The sequence below is a fragment of the Scylla paramamosain genome, chromosome 8, assembly GCF_035594125.1.
Source record: "Scylla paramamosain isolate STU-SP2022 chromosome 8, ASM3559412v1, whole genome shotgun sequence".
NCBI classification, from domain to species: Eukaryota; Metazoa; Arthropoda; class Malacostraca; order Decapoda; family Portunidae; genus Scylla; species Scylla paramamosain.
The window spans coordinates 7,652,289-7,669,758 of record NC_087158.1 but is presented as its reverse complement, the minus strand read 5'-3'; the positions used below and the strand labels follow the sequence as shown (position 1 = coordinate 7,669,758).

Here is a 17,470-nt window from a genome sequence, read left to right as displayed (position 1 = left end):
TCCTATTTTTTTATTTTTATTTATTTATTTTTCTAAATAATGAGTGTTATTTGTGGGTTTTAGCTTTTTGGTACTTAACGAACTAAAAAACACTCATAATACATATTTCTCGTAATGTCCTTTCGTTTCCCAAACATAAGGTTCTTTGCATGTATTTAAGCGTTTTTATAGATAACATGATCAAAAACACTCAAAATACATATTTTTGGTAATGTTATTGTTTCTCCATAAAAGGTGTTTTGCATTTGTTTTAGCGTTTTGGTATGTAATGAGCTCAAAAACACCTAAAGGCATGTTCTTGGTAAAAGTTGGTTTTATTCCCATGTAATGTAATTGCCCTGCTTTTTAGTGGTTTATTGCCTAACACTCTCAAAAACACTCGAAAGACATTTTCTGGTAATATTTTTTTTTTTCCCACATAAAGCTAGTTTCGCATGGTATTTGGCGTTTTGGTAACTAAGAATGTGAAAAACACTCAAAACACAGGCATTTAGTAAGGTTGTTCTGTTTCTTAATTAAAAATGTTATTCATGAGATTCAGCATTTTGGTATGTAAGAAACTTCTTTATGTACACGAGTTTTTTTAGTTTTTTGCCTTGTGGTTCTTTTAAAACTATAAAACACTCATTATACACGTTTCTCGTAATATCCTTTTCTTTCCTAATATAGAGTGCGTTTCATCCATTTTCGCATTTTTTTGTAGGTGAGAAGCTCAAAAACACATCAAAAAATGTCTTTTTGAAAATGTTATTCTATTTCTTCATATTGGTTGGTTTGCATCCGTTTTAGCGTTTTTCTACGTAAATCACTGAAAAGACACGTTTTCAGTAATATTGTTGAAATTGCTGGAAAAAACACTCAAAAGACAGGTTTCTGGTAAAGTCGAGTAATTTCTCCATATAAGTGGCTTTCCATGCACTTCATGGTTTGGTACATAACTCTGGAAAAAAGCTAAAGATATTTTTTTTAAATGAATTTTTTTTACAAAATTTCCTTGAATTTTTCCAGAATTTTGGTACCTATGAAGATGAATAAATTTTTTTTTTCTCTATAAAGTGTTATTTGTGTGTTTTAGCTTTTTGTTACTTAAGGAACTTAAAAACACTCATAATACACGATTTTCTTAATGTCCTTTTCTTATACAAACATAGGGTTCTTTACATGTATTTAAGCGTTTTTATAAGTAACATGATCAAAAACACTCAAAATACATATTTTTGGAAGTTATTCTGTTTCTCCATAAAGTGTGTTTTACATGCGTTTTAGCGTTTTGGTATGTAAGGAGTTAAAAAAAACATTTAAAGGCAAGTTCTTCGTAAAAGTTAGTTTTATTCCCAAGTTATGTGATTTTTTTGCTTTTTAGTGCTTTGTTGCATATCACGCTCAAAAACACTTAAAAGACATTTTTTTCTGTTAATGTCATTTAAGCGTTTTTATTGGTAACATGATCAAAAACACAATAAGTACATATTTTTGGTAATGTTATTCTGTTTCACCATAAAGTGTATTTTGCATGCGTTTTAGTGTTTTGTTATATAAGGAGCTCAAAATTGGTTTTATTCCAATGTAATGTGATTGCCCTCCTTTTTAGTGCTTTATTGCCTAACACGCTCAAAAACACTCAAAAGACATTTTTTCTGGTAATGTCATTTTTTTCCCCACATAAAGCTGGCTTCGCATGCAATTTGGGGTTTTGGTAACTAAGAATGTGAAAAGCACTCAAAATACACACATTTAGTAAGATTGTTCTGTTTCTCAATTAAGAGTGTTGTTCATGAGTTTTAGCATTTTGGTATCTACGAAACTTCTTCATATACACTAGTTTTTGGATTTTTTGCCTTGTGGTTCTTTTGAACTATAAAACACTCATTATACACTTTTCTTGCAATGTCCTTTTCTTTCCCATTATAGAGTGCTTTGCATCAATTTTCGTGTTTTTTATAGGTAACAAGCTCAAAAACACTCAAAATATACCTTTTTGGTAATGTTTTTCTATTTCTTTATATTGGTTTGCTTGCACCCGTTTGAGCGTTTTTTTACGTAAAACACTGAGAAGACACGTTTTCAGTAATTTTGTTTAGAATTCCCATATAGAGTGAGTTCTTTATTATTTATTGTTTTGGTGCCTAACATGCTGAACAACACTCAAAAGAGATTTCTGATAAGGTCGTTTAATTTCCTCATATAAGAGGCTTTGCATGCACTTTAGGGTTTGGTACATAACAGGCCGAAAATAAAGCTAAAATTAAATTTTTTTATAATATTCTTTTATCATATAATTGCCCTGAATTTTCCCAGAATTTTGGCATCTCGGTACCTATGAAGATAAATAAAGAAAAAAAAAATCCTATTTTTTTTTATTTTTTATTTATTTATTTATTTTTTCTCAATAATGAGTGTTATTTGTGGGATTTACCTTCTTGGTACTTAAGGAACTTAAAAACACTCATAATACACGTTTCTCGTAATGTCCTTTCGTTTCCCAAACATAAGGTTCTTTGCATGTATTTAAGCGTTTTTATAGATAACATGATCAAAAACACTCAAAATACAAGGTTTTGGTAATGTTATTCTGTTTCTCCATAAAGTGTGTTTTGCATGCGTTTTAGCAGTTTTGTATATAAGGAGCTCAAAAACATTTAAAGGCAAGTTCTTGGTAAAAAAATGTTTTTATTCCAATGTAATGTGATTGTCCTGCTTTTGAGTGCTTTATTACCTATCACGTTGAAAAACACTCAAAAGACACTTTTCTGGTAAAGTCTTTTTTTTTTTCCCCACAAAGCTATTTTCGCATGTAATTTGGGGTTTTTGGTAACTAAGAATGTGAAAAGCACTCAAAATACACGCATTTAGTAAAGTTGTTCTGTTTCTCAATTAAGAGTGCTATTCATGAGTTTCAGCATTTTAGTATCTAGGAGACTTCTCCATATACACGAGTTTTTGCATTTTTTGGCTTGTGGTTCTTTTGAACTATAAAACATTCATTGTACACTTTTCTTGCAATGTCCCTTTGTTTCCCAATATAGAGTGCTTTGTATCAATTTTCGCGTTTTTTTGTAGGTAACAAGCTCAAAAACACTCAAAATATACCTTTTTGGTAATGTTTTTCTACTTCTTGATATTGGTTGGTTTGCATCCGTTTTAGCGTTTTTCTACGTAAAACACTGAGAAGACACGTTTTCAGCAACTTTGTTTTGGATTCCCATATAGAGTGAGTTCCTTATTATTTATCGTTTTGGTGCCTAACATGCTTAAAAACACACAAAACACAGATTTTTGGTAAGGTCGTTTATTTCCTCATATTGGAGGCTTTGCATGCACTTTAGGGTTTAGTACATAACAGTCCGAAAAAAAAAAAAGCTGAAATTAACTTTTTTGATAATATTCTTTTATCGCATAATTGCCCTGAATTTTCCCAGAATTTTGTCATCTCGGTACCTATGAAGATGAATAACAAAAAAAAAAAAAATCCTATTTATTTTATTTTTTAATTTTTTTATTTTCTAAATAAAGAGTGTTATTTGTGAGTTTTAGCTTTTTGGTACTTAAGGAACTTATAAAAACACTCATAATACACGTTTCTCGTAATGTCCTTTTGTTTCCCAAACATAATGTTCTTTGCATGTACTTAAGCGTTTTTATAGATCACATGATCAAAAACACTCAAAATACATGTTTTTGGTAATGTTATTCTGTTTCTTCATAAAGTTTGTTTTGCATGCGTTTTAGCGGTTTGGTATATAAGGGGTTAAAAAATACTTAAAGGCAAATTCTTCGTAAAAGTGATGAAATTATTCCTTTGAAAGTATTGATGGCTGATCTCTTTCTATAGGTGAGGGTTAGTGTTCTCTACTGTACTAAATACTGAACTGTCTTTTGTACTATTTCTCCATCTGTATCCTACCCAGTAATGGTAATAGACTGAGGAACTCCCCACCTTTGTTCATTTTTACTAAGTATTGTCCTAGTGGTAATCAGATGCAGCACTGATTTGCTTAGGAGTTGGGTATCTGAGAATGAGTGGTTATTGGCACCAAGTGCTGCTCAGTTGTGGGTAACTCCAGTTGTTGGGAGCATTCCATGGTACACAGATGGTGGGATAGTCTTGCCTTGGACTCTTGCAAATGTGTACTATGTCTCAGTGAGTTTTGTTTTTATTTAACATGAATCCCAAGTTTATTTAGGCATTTCAGGGACTTATTGTGGGTGATGGAGATCTGCACAGCACTCTTCTCTTGGTGGGTGGGTAGCTGTAGAAAAATTCATATAAATAGAGATGTCAGATGTAGGTAAAATAGAGAAATGTTGATTTGATTGTGAACTAAATCCCACAACTTATATTATCTTTGATAAGAAAGGTTTCGTTTAGACCATGAAAATTGTATAAATGAAGCTGAGCATTATTTTACTGCAACAAGAAGGCACACAAAGTGAAGGAGATCGCATAATGACTTTAGTTTGTTGTTCCTTTGATGGGGAACTTGTATCATTGTTAAAAGCTTAAATCCTGTAAAATAGCATGGATACATCTGAATCTTTATTCAGTCAAAAGTTTATATGATGTGTAGACTATTCAAGCTTGCCAGCCTGGAGCCTGGAGCCTGCTTGTTGTAGAGTTGTCCTATGTTCTGTAGATTTGCTTGATATTATAAACAATTATGATAAAATTTTTGTAAACAATTTTGTTCTTTATTTCTTTCAGTATCAGATTCAGTATTTTCTCCATCTTATGGCAGCATATATTTTCAACACAGAGTGAGGGCAGTGTCATTCCTCCTGTCCACTACCCCAACTTCTACTCCCAACACTACTATAGCAATGAGCGGTCTTGTGTGGTGGCTGAGGATTCTTTTGAAGAGGACAATGCTTCTGCTTCATCTGAGCAGGTCAGAAGGTGGATGGCAGCAGTACTAGTAGCAGACTGGTGTTACCTTGATGCTACTGCTACATTGCATTATTTGCATAGTTTTTTTTTCAGTTGTCATGGACTTTGTGTAATATATATAAAAGTATATGAAGCTCAAGAAACTTGTTGATAAGGTTTATGTTCAGCATACAAATTGTAGGATACAAAGACAAGGATTGAAATATCATTGCCACAATTCCTGACAAAGCATTTTGTGCCACAGAATATTCAGCAATGTAATGTTTGTTTGGCAAACAAACCAGTTTCCCTGAATGATAGCTTTATTTCTGCAGGTTAATACAGTCTCTCTATGGGGGAGAGTTTGGAGACAAAAGCCAAGCATATATATATATGTGGTTTGTGAGCCAAGCACACTGATCATTACATTATCATGTGTAGTTTTAATATGTAATTTAGATCAAGGACAGTGCAGTGATAGAGGAAAAATTATTCACTAGATTTTTTCAGAGAAGTTTTATGACATAAAGGATTAATTGAACGATCAGTATATATATTGGCTCACTAGCTGCATCTCTTTAACACAGAAAGCTTTCACTAATTATCTTGGCCCAATTCATTAAGTGCATCGCTGTTGTGGGAGGGAAGATATGCAGTGTTTCCCTGCCATCTGTGGGAGTTACATTCCAGAGCCTCCTGCAAATAGTTAAAATCTGTGAATATGGGAAACCATCCTTATAAGGATCAGAACTACCTATATTTATAGTTTAAACCTTAAACTATGCATCTCACATTTACTAAGCAATTCACTTTAAGACAATAAAAAACAGTTATTATATGTATAGTACATGATATTTTAATTAAAAAATACAGTGCACTATAAAATAAAAGGGGAATAAGTTGATATGTACAATAAACCCTTGATATAATGAACTTCTATTTACCAAATTTCAGGTATAACAACCTATTTAAGGCTGCTGTCTGCTGCCTCTCTCTCTCTCTCTCTCTCTCTCTCTCTCTCTCTCTCTCTCTCTCTCTCTCTCTCTCTCTCTCTCTCTCTCTCTCTCTCTCTCTCTCTCTCTCTCTACACATATATAGCAAATTTTCATCTCAAGTGACCCACTCTCCCCCCATATGTGTTCGTTATATCTTGGGTTACTGTAATTTATAACTGAAAGAATAATTTGGGCTCTTTGGGCTGAAAGACTGAGCTGGTGGTGACACCTGGCAACTCTGAAAAAACTCCCCATTAGTTAGGTTAGGTTAGGGAAAACTCCACAAATATGCAAAACCATGAATATGTGAGGGAACGCTGATATATGCTATCTCTTATTTGTTGTAGATGTATTCCATTCTATTGGCACAGAACAATAGGAAAATGGCATCAAGGAAGTAGGGATGCCACCAAACTTTATGAGACTAGACATAACCTTGCACATAGAATTGCTGAACATAAAGGTATTTCTCCTTGAACTAATAATCAACCAGCTCTTCCATCATTTTCAGCAATAAGTTCCCATTCACATGAACATGATCATCCCTTTTTGTGACAAAGATTTCAGAATACTACACAAGACAGAGTCCAATATGGATACAAAATTATTAGAGGCAATATATATTACACACATAAATCCAGTACTGAATAATAACTTAACATCAAGTCAATCACATATTGTAAGATAATGTTTCGGAGGCCCGTTCCAATACCATTATCATAGTGTAGGAACCCAACTATTTCAGTCCCTCTCTCATTGCCATACAGGCAAGATGTGTGTGGATACTTATTGTTTTCTGTCAATCCAGTTTATAATCTTGGTGCTTGTAGTGTTTTGTTTTTTGTGTGTAGTGCCATATGATGTGAATTATATACAACTTTTACATAGTATTTTATTGTTTTTTTAGCTTGAAGGTGCCTGCAGAAATAGGCAAAACAGCAACTGACGAAAGAATAAAGTTGAAGGAAACTGGAGTTTCCCTGCAAAACAAGTTATCAAGAAGACCTATACAATGTGTGTGTGTGTATATATATATATATATATATATATATATATATATATATATATATATATATATATATATATATATATATATATATATATATATATATATATATATATATATATATATATATATATATATATATATATATATATATATATATATATATATATATATATATATATATATATATATATATATATATATATATATATATATATATATATATCCTTATCATAATGCTCTTCATTGGCACTTGAAGCATGCATCACACTTTTGTATGATTGATCGTATAATTTTTCCTGAGTGGCCCAATCACCCACACTATCACATTCACTATCCAAGTCCTTCCTTCAGCCTTGACACACGCACTGTAATGATGGAACAGTATGTTACAACTAGATAAGTGTAATCAACTAGGTTAACACACACACACACATACAAGTATTTTTGAGGGCTTCAAGGAAGAGGATCTCAATGTAGCTCATATAAATACATGAATGTGGATAACTAAAGAAGAAAATGTGAAAATACAAGAAGCTTAACAGCGATGATAAAGGCATGGAAGGAAGAAACAGAAGTGGGTGGCGACAATGTAAAAAAAGATATCCAGTGATATAATAGAGATGGAAAGGGAAAAAGAAAACAAAGAACTGAGAAGAGGTGACAAAAATAGTGGACTTAAATAAGAAATACTGTGAAGAGATTAAGAAACTCAAGAAAGAGAATGAAGAATTAAAGAAAACTTTGCAAGAGAGGTTAGGGTTGGAGGAGTGAGAGTTAGTTACAGAGGAAGTCAAAGGTTGGAAAGAGAGAGAACAGCAAAAGGTGGACATGGAGGACATAACAAGGCAACAGCAACAGAAACAACAAGGATATGGAAAAGCAAGTGATTAAAATAATAAAGGAAAAAAGTAATCTTGTGAGAGACACAGTACAGAGAAAGATGTGTATGGTGGTATTTGGGGTCAAGGAAAAGAACCTACCCATGAAAACAGCTAGAGAGAAAGAAGTGAAAAGAACTAAGGAAATTATAGCAGAAGTGGCAGAGGAAGGAGAGGGGAGAGTCGAACAAATTGAAGAGGTTTACAGGATCGGAAAGTATGACAAAAATAGAACAAAGCCAATGTAAAACAAGAATCATGTCACAAACAGCAGCAGAACATGTCTTGCAAAGAACAGGAAAATTGGCAAAAGCAAAAGGATTGAAGGAAATATGGATAAAAAGAGACATGAACAAAGAATAGAGAAGTAAACTAAAAGTCAAAAAGTGAATAGAGAACAGGAAAGTTGTGGACATGAAAGTGAGGAAATGGTGGCACAAAGATGCCACACAAGACCACCAAACAGAAGTTTAAAGATTATGTATACTAATGTAGATGGTTTGGTGTCCAGCCTACTGGAACTTGAAGACTATTTAAAGAACAATAAACCAGATGTGGTATGTTTAACAGGAACCAAACTAGAAGAGGAAATAAAGTTGGGATTTGCAAAGGAAGGATACAGTACATGGAAGAGGGACAGAAAAGGAAAGGGAAGAGAAGTGATGATATTGGTAAAAAAGGATATTGTTGTTGAGGAAGTGGAATATGGTGATGGAATGGTAGAAACAATGAGTGTTGTGATTAAGATCAAAAGATGTGAAAAAAGGAAAATCATTGTGAAATACATACCACCAAAAACTAATGCATGGTAGACTAATAAATTCAAAAGTATGCAACTAGAAACAAAAAAATAGTATGGAGGAAATGATAAGGAAAGGTAACAAAGTACTCTTAGTAGGTGACTTCAACACTAAAAGAATTAACTGGGAGGAGATGGAAGTAACAGAAAATGTTGGGTCATGGAGTGAAGAACTTATGCAAACCATGATGGTGAATACAACGAGACAGTGGGTGAATGAGCCTATAAGATGTAGAAGAGAAGAAGAACCATCACAGCTGGATTTAGTGTTTATGAAAACCCCAGAAAGTAGACCAAGTATACATTGTCTGAGTTCAATGGGAAGAAGTGATTATGTGACAATAGAGATAGTACTACAGGAGGAAACAGCGTTGCACAGGAAAGAACAATACAGAAATTGGAGACAGAACTATGCTAAGGCAAACTTTGCAGAGCTTAGTAAGTTTTATTGAAAAATTAAATGGAAAGAGCAATTTGAAGGTAAAGTAGTGCAAGAAAAATATGAGATATTTTTGAGCAAGTATAGAGAGGGGATGCAACAGTTTGTACGGTTATAAAATGAAAATTGGGAAACATGAACGGTATAATGGCAGGTGTGTAGAAGCAAATAAGAACATGGAAGAAAATGGCTATGGCCTGTTTTAAGACTATACAAGTGGAAATACCCTGGTCTGAGGCAATTTTCTCTCTCTCTCTCTCTCTCTCTCTCTCTCTCTCTCTCTCTCTCTCTCTCTCTCTCTCTCTCTCTCTCTCTCTCTCTCTCTCTCTCTCTCTCTCTCTCTCTCTCTCTCTCTCTCTCTCTCTCTCTCTCTCTCTCTCTCTCTCTCTCTCTCTCAAACAAAAAATAAAAAGGTGGAGAAACAAGGGGAAAGGGAGATGAATGATGAATGGATTCTCGCAAGCTAAATGGTGCAAACAAGGAGTGCGGCAGGGTCTGACGTAGCAGCTGTAGTATCTACTCCAGTTGGACAGAAGCAGGGGACAGCCATAGCCAAGATGGTCAAGACACCAACTCAAGCCATGGGACAAGCACCCACAACAAACATCCTTGACTTCATCTCCAGTGACATTGCTCGTCTGTCCGAAGAAGGTAAAGTGATAGTGAACACAATAGTGAAAGCTCTGTCTATTCTTTCCAAGGAAAAAGATGAAAAAATTGAAAAGTTGCAGGACAAAGTGACCTCACTTGAGGATACAGTCAGTAAACTTGAAAATCAACTAGATGATGTAGAACAATATGAAAGAAGAGATACTATAATAATTAGTGGTCCTGCATTGCCCAGAGAACAAAACCATGAAAACTCAACTGACCTTGTAGTGAATTCAGTTAAAGATAATCTGCACATCAATTTAAGTCATGCTGACATCAATGTTGCTCACAGGTTAGGTTCAAAAAGTCAAAACAAAGAGAGACCAATTATTGTAAAGCTGCTAAATAGATCAAAGAAGGCAGAAATAATGGATGCCTGTGTAAAAGTTAAACCTAGCCTCTATATTAATGAAAGTCTCACTCCAAAACGACGCAATATCTTCAATACAGTTTGGGGTATCAGGAAAAAAAACAAGGAGTTTTTCCAACAGTGCTACACAAGGGATGGAAAGATCTTTGTTAAATTAAAAACATCTAGTCAAAAACACATGATAACCACTGAACAGTCTTTGAACATTTTCCTAGATAAATATCCTGTTCTGACCCAGTCTTAAATGTGCTCTCAACTCAACATGATGCAATATTTCCTGCCAAACATTCTAGATATCTTTATGTCTATTTAATTTATATATATAATGTATTCATTATCCTTTCCTGTGTATATATTTTATATGTCATATCCTATGCATGTCTCCAACTTATTATTATTCATCTTAATTTTTTCTAGATTTCATCATATGAAACTTTCTTTTATCATCTACTACTTTGCCTATTTATCTATTACTTTGCCAATATCTTGGGTATGAAGCTTTATTCTATCATCTTTACTTTGCCAATATCTTGAACATTTATAGTTTTATCAACTTAATCCTTTTGATCACCAAATTCTGCAAACATTTTGCAATCTACCTTCCACCCTTCTTATGACATACCTGGTAAGCCTTCCAATTTCTTTTTATTTAATTTTTATTTTAATTTTTTATTATGTATTTCCTTATTCTTTGATTATTCTTCTCTATCTCTACTTATCATATCCTTCCTTTCCTCTCCCTTAAACTTTTCCAAATCCCTTCCACTCCCTCCTCCCTCTCTGCTACCCATACTTGCCCCCTTTTCTACTAGCCTTTCTTAAATTCCCCTTTCTATATCATGAACTTTACTAGTGAGAATCTCCTCAATACACTTTTCAACGACTTAGAAGACAACAATGAATCTGATAGCATCGGCATAGAAATAATAAATTCCATGTACTTATCTCTTGAGTTAGATGATATCTGTAATTATCATGACCTTACCTCATACATGAATGTTATACCAAGAAGTAGCGCTGACTATATCAATATTCTCCATATAAATGCCCGCTCACTAAACAAAAATTATGACCAAGTAATCTCTTTTATCAAATCTCTTCCCAAACTCCCTGATATCTTATGTATAAGTGAAACCTGGCTCAATGCAAATAATGTTCACCTTCATGAAATTGATGGCTATAAGTCATATCATGTTCACAGGCCTTTATACTCTCCAGGTGGGGGTGTTGCAATTTATGTAAATATTGACCTACAAAGTGAAATTATTAAGGATTTTTGCATGTGTGATGAAAATGCTGAACTATGTAGTGTGAAAATTATTCTACCTACTACCTCCTACTCTGTTTCTTGTATTTACAGACCAAATAGTAAACATGCTAAAGTAAATGAATTTAATGCATATATTGATAATCTTCTTTCAAATAACTTTTTCACAAACAACAGGAATATACTCATAGGTGACTTCAATATAAACCTTCTTGAACATGTGTCACACCCTCCTACTAACTCTTTCATTACAACTATGCAATCAAACAATTACTTCCCACATATATCTCGACCAACAAGATTTTCAGACATAAATACAACTGCAGCCCCATCTTTATTGGATCACATCTGGACAAACTTCAATGAACCAGTCTCTTCTGGAATTTTCCACTTTCCTATCAGTGACCACCTTCCAGTGTTTATCAATATTCCAGTCTCTGATAAAGTGTGCAATATTCACCACAAAGTTGATTTTAGGCTACAAAATAGAGTAAATCAGTTGAAATTCACACAGACCCTATCAAATACAGACTGGAATCTCTACCTCACTAGCAGTGACACAAACACAAACTGCGACATATTTCTGGATAAATTATATAAAATATACTATTCCTGCTTCCCCAAAATAACCAAAACTATCACATCCAAAAGACTGAGTAAGCCTTGGTTAACACAGGGGTTAATAAATTCAACAAAACATAAATATCAGCTGTACAGACTATACAAACTAGGGTCAATTACAATGGACCACTACAAACATTACAGAAATTATCTAAATAACTTAATAAAACGCAAAAAATCTGAATATTACCTACAAAGGTTTGCAAATTTTAGACTTAACACAAAAAAAGTTTGGGAACTAATTACCGAAATAGAAAACATTAATAATAATAACAAGACGGTCTCCCACACACTACACTATAATGACACAGTCCTGCACACTCCACATGAAATTTCAAATGCATTCAACACCTATTTTTCACAAATTGCACCTCAACTTAGCTCCCAGCTTCCTAGAGCTCAAAACTCACACATTTCTTATCTCAGAGGTAATTTCCTAAATTCCATGAATATTCCCATAGTGACAGGAAATGACATAGTAAAAGCTATTTCTGCCTTAAAAAATAAAAAATGCCCTACGGATGAAATACCTGTGAAAATAATCAAAGAGAACAAAAATCTTCTAGCAGAGCCACTCTCAAAATTATTCAATGATTCAATAAAAGATGGAGTTTTCCCTAATAGATTCAAGCTGGCAAAAATTATCCCTATCCATAAATCGGGAAGTAAAACTAATATCTGAAACTACCGACCAATCTCTATTTTACCAGTGTTCTCTAAAATATTTGAAATCATTATGAAGAACTTCCTCATGAACTACCTCAATTCACAAAAACTCTTAAATAATAGGCAATTTGGTTTCCGCCCCGGACTAAATACTTTTGACGCTATAAATGTGTTTACCTCTGACCTACACGATGCCTTGAATAAACATAAGTCTATAATATCCATTTTCATTGATTTCAGCAAAGCTTTTGACACAGTTGACCCAAACATTCTAATAGACAAATTACGTCACTATGGTATTCGCGGTTGTGTGGAAAATTGGTTCAAATCATATTTAACTGGCCGATCTCATTTTACATCCTACAGTAACTCTAAATCAACCATCAAACCTATACATCTTGGTGTGCCACAAGGTAGCATCTTAGGCCCTATTCTTTTCCTGATATATATCAACGATATCAGCAATGCCTCCACTGCTTTCAACACTATACAGTTTGCTGATGACTCCACCTTGTACATGATTGGTGATAATCCCACTGACCTAATCTACAGAGCCAACCTAGAATTATCTGCCTTTTCTGAATGGTGTCTTGCAAATCGCCTAACAATTAACACAGCTAAAACTTTCTACATGTTATTTACAAATACCACCACCAAATACCAACCCTTACCTAGACTTACCACATTAGATAAAGATATCACGCAAGTTTCTAAGACAAAATTTCTTGGAGTCACATTTGACAATAATCTTACCTTTAAATATCACATATCAAACCTTTGCCTAAAATTATCTAGATCAATAGCTCTATTGCTGAAAATAAAAAACTTTGTTCCAGTGGAAATTATGAAAATCATGTATTATGCCCATATATACCCACACTTAACCTACTGTAATCCAATTTGGTCCACTACCTACCCATGTCATCTACAAAATCTAAACATCCTCCACAAGAAAATTATTAGAATCATGACTAATAGTGACTTCCTCCAACACACACCTCCACTCTTTAAATCTATGAAAATCCTTCAACTCTCTGACTTATCAAACTTCTCTATTGCATCATACATGTTCAAATTGATAAATTCCAACAACAACAATACCCTGACCCTAACTCATAACCACTCCACACGCTACAGGCATTCTCTACAGATTCCCCATCATACCTTAACTCTCTACCAACACTCTCTAATGTATAAAGGTCCCAAAATATGGAATAGCACCCTGTCACATATAAAAAATTCATTAAGCGTAAATATCTTTAAGAGAAAACTAAAAGAATATTTATTGTCTCAATACTGACACATCTTGTACTTCAATCAATTTTTATCAATATCAATTATTTTGTTTCTTGGTATTGTAACCAAATAGTTCATATCCTCTGTAACTAAAATAGTTTATATCCTCTAGTATATATACATATTTATTTCTGTTTGTTTAATTATTCTCAAAACAAATATTTGCTTGTTTATAATCAGATTCCACTTCAATTTTCTCTATTTCTCATGTATAATTATGATTTTTCTCCTTTCCTTCCTGTTCTTGCAAAGCCATTTATCCCTAAATCTTTTGTTATTGCTATTTATTTATTTATATATATTTTTTTTTTTACATTTTCTTCAATTAGATTTTTAGTTTAGTGTTGTTTTACATTTCAGTATTAAGTAGATATTAAGTGTGCCCAAAAAGCTTGTGCTTCATAACGGGCTGTTTGTCTTTCAATTAATTGTACCTTAAGCTTATATATGTACTACAGACAAACATAATAAAGTGTTTAAGTGTTTAAGTGTTTAAAGTGTTTAATGAACAGAAGGTAGCCAAAATCAAATTTGTACATTTGTGTGTGTTTGCATTTGTTTCTTATTTGTATTTTCACAGATTGACCCAAATCTAAATTACCATTTTTAATGAGAGAGAGAGAGAGAGAGAGAGAGAGAGAGAGAGAGAGAGAGAGAGAGAGAGAGAGAGAGAGAGAGAGAGAGAGAGAGAGAGAGAGAGAGAGAGAGAGAGAGAGAGAGAGAGAGAGAGAGAGAGAGAGAGAGAGAGAGAAATCACAAATACTTACTAACCTGGAAAGTGGAGTCCTTGATGATAAATTGGCTGGGATCAGCAGGGTGAACTGTGGCAGAAGTTTGGTGCATGGCAAATATGGCTTCAGGATGAGTAAATGGAGAGGCAGGAGGGAGTGATGGTTGTGGGGGAGATGATGAGTGAGCAGAAGGTGAGAAGGATGAGGAGAAAAAAGGTGATGGTGCAGAGAATGATGAGGAATGGACTAATGGGGAAGAGGAAATGTGAGATAATTTTGAGGACTGGAAGGCAGTAATAACAGGTGGTGTAGTGCTGAGGTGAGTATGGTCTGAGGCATGGCCAGGAGCTGCTGTATGACCAGATTTCTGAGTTTCCAGTGAAAGTGTCTGGCCAAGAGTTGGAGATCTGGCAGAGAAGCTGTGGCCAGAGGAAGGAGGCTTGGCTGCTGCACTAGACCCATAGACCACATCTTTGGAGTGGCTTTGGCCTTGAGGTGCAGCCAGGTAGCTGTAGCTCACCACCTGCCAGAGAAAAGCTTTTTTAACCTCACTGCCTGTCAGGGAAGAGCTTTTTTAATTTCCATTTTAATCTTACATGATTAAGGTCATATGATTAATAGTTATACCATCTTCTGTATATCTAGCCTGGAGGTTGAGATGTGATGGAATGATTCCAAATGTGAATGTATACCATATTAAATCCTTGTCTCTACTTTCCTCCAAATGAGATCCATGGGCCTTGTATAAAAAAGTTGGGAGTCCAATCTTTTAAAACTAGTAACTCTAATATTAGAGATTTGAGAGACAGAATAAAGCATAATTAAAGCTTTGATAAGCATTTATAAATCTGTACATTCTTTCAATTTTTTTTCACCATTTTTGAATGGCATATTGGAGTGATTTGAGTCAGAAATAACAATTTTGAACACTTTTGTTTCTATTTGTTGGTAATGTGTAATACCACTGATGAGAGACAAACTTTGTGCTTGGAAGGAAAGAACTGACACCCTTGCTCTATAAATTCTGCTTCACTGCATGCCACAAGTTTTATAATTTATATCAGAACTATTTCTAGACTAACCACTTCATAAGCATAATCATTTTGTCATCACAGTTTTCACTATGCTGCCTTATCACCATTGTGCTACAGTGATCTCAGATGCTTCTGATTTCATAATGAAAGTTAGGGCTCACTTTAAAACCAGTTGACAACTGATAGTCTAAATTCCAATCCAAGAAATGAATTTTGTATCATCAATGAATGAAAGTGCTTGATTGTTCTACAAGTTTGGTGAGGATTGAGGTTGCTGGTTAGTTCTGGGGAGTAGATTAGTAAAATTCTGAAGAAGTATTTTTTAACTGTCTTCACCCAGGAAAACATGCAGGAAATGCTGGATAGTGAGATTTTTAGAGCAGAAGAGAATGAGAAGCTGAAAGATATTACCATAATTAAGGAGATAGTGGAACAGGTGATAGATAGGCTAAGAAAGTTCAAGACACCAAGACCAGATGAAATATATCCCAGAGTAGTTGGGTTTAGGAAGGGGGATAAAAACCCAGGGAGGAGTTAGGATTCTTTTAATCTCTAACGTTTCAGCTGAATAGCCATCCTCAGAGAGACTGATTTACATGAGTGAAAACACACTATTTATAACAACATACAAAATTTTCTCATTTGACATTAGTACAGAGTATTGCCATTCTGGCGTGTACCTCACCTAATTTTATTTTCCTAGTCAGGAAGTTGTTGCTGCAAATTCTGAACGCTCTTAAGTAAAAAACAATAATCACACCAGATTTGACTCTCATGCTGTGGGCTGAAAGGTAGTGAATGAAATCGTCCTTATTGGACGTTCATTCACTACCCACAGCATGAGAGTCAAATCTGGTGTGATTATTTATTTTTACTTAAGAGCGTTCAGAATTTGCAGCAACAACTTCCTAGAGCAAGAAATACGATATATCATATCAACTTTCAAAAAGCTGGGTTATCCCGAAGGGCTCCTTGTTAGGCTTAAGAATAAGGCAAAGAAAATAACAACTGAAAACAAAGAGAATAAAGATCCCTGTACAACCAGCGAAAGAGAGAGGTATATATGTGTACCAAATTCGGACAAGGCTTCCATAATTAATAAATATTTGTCTTGAACAGGATTAAAAATAGCAACATTAGCGGGAGAGAAAATTGGTGAGCTAACGAGGACTAAAGACACCGGACTTGTTAATAATAATAGCGTAGTGTACAGCATACCATGCAAAGGTTGTACAAAGCAGTACATAGGAGAAACAGGCAGGGGACTTAAAACAAGAATAGCAGAGCATAGGAAAGGTGTTTTAAAACACAACACATCAAACTCCCTTGTATTGCACATAGAAAAATGTAAACACTTACCAAAATGGGAAGAGGCTAAAGAAATTAAAGTTGGATTGAAGAAAAGAATGAGAAAAGCTATAGAGGCAGCCCTCATAACAACTAGGGAAGTCATTAATCACAGAGAAGGTTTTATCAGGTGGGTGGGTAATTCCGTCAGATTGGCCCTCAGGTCAGGTACAAGGAAAATCCCCAGTAAAGGCTCGTCACGTACGCAGATAATGCCACCTGACTAGGAAAATAAAATTAGGTGAGGTACACGCCAGGATGGCAATACTCTGTACGAATGTCAAATGAGAAAATTTTGTATGTTGTTATAAATAGTGTGTTTTCACTCATGTAAATCAGTCTCTCTGAGGATGGCTATTCAGCCGAAACGTTAGAGATTAAAAGAATCCTAACTCCTCCCTGGGTTTTTATCCCCCTTCCTAAACCCAACTACTTGTCAACATGAACAGTTCATATCCCAGAGTACTTAAGGAATGCAAAGACGTTATTAGTGAACTGTTAGT

The 17,470-nt window shown here is 34.4% G+C and overlaps 1 long non-coding RNA gene across 1 annotated transcript; it reads right to left on the bottom strand.

Annotated features, from left to right (window-relative positions):
- Positions 1–5,027: 5,027 nt before the first annotated feature.
- Positions 5,028–16,321, bottom strand: LOC135102746 (uncharacterized). The gene is made up of 2 exons (XR_010269761.1): positions 14,627–16,321; positions 5,028–5,560 (listed from the first exon to the last, which is right to left on the bottom strand). It is a non-coding gene; the product is annotated as an uncharacterized LOC135102746 (long non-coding RNA).
- Positions 16,322–17,470: the final 1,149 nt, after the last annotated feature.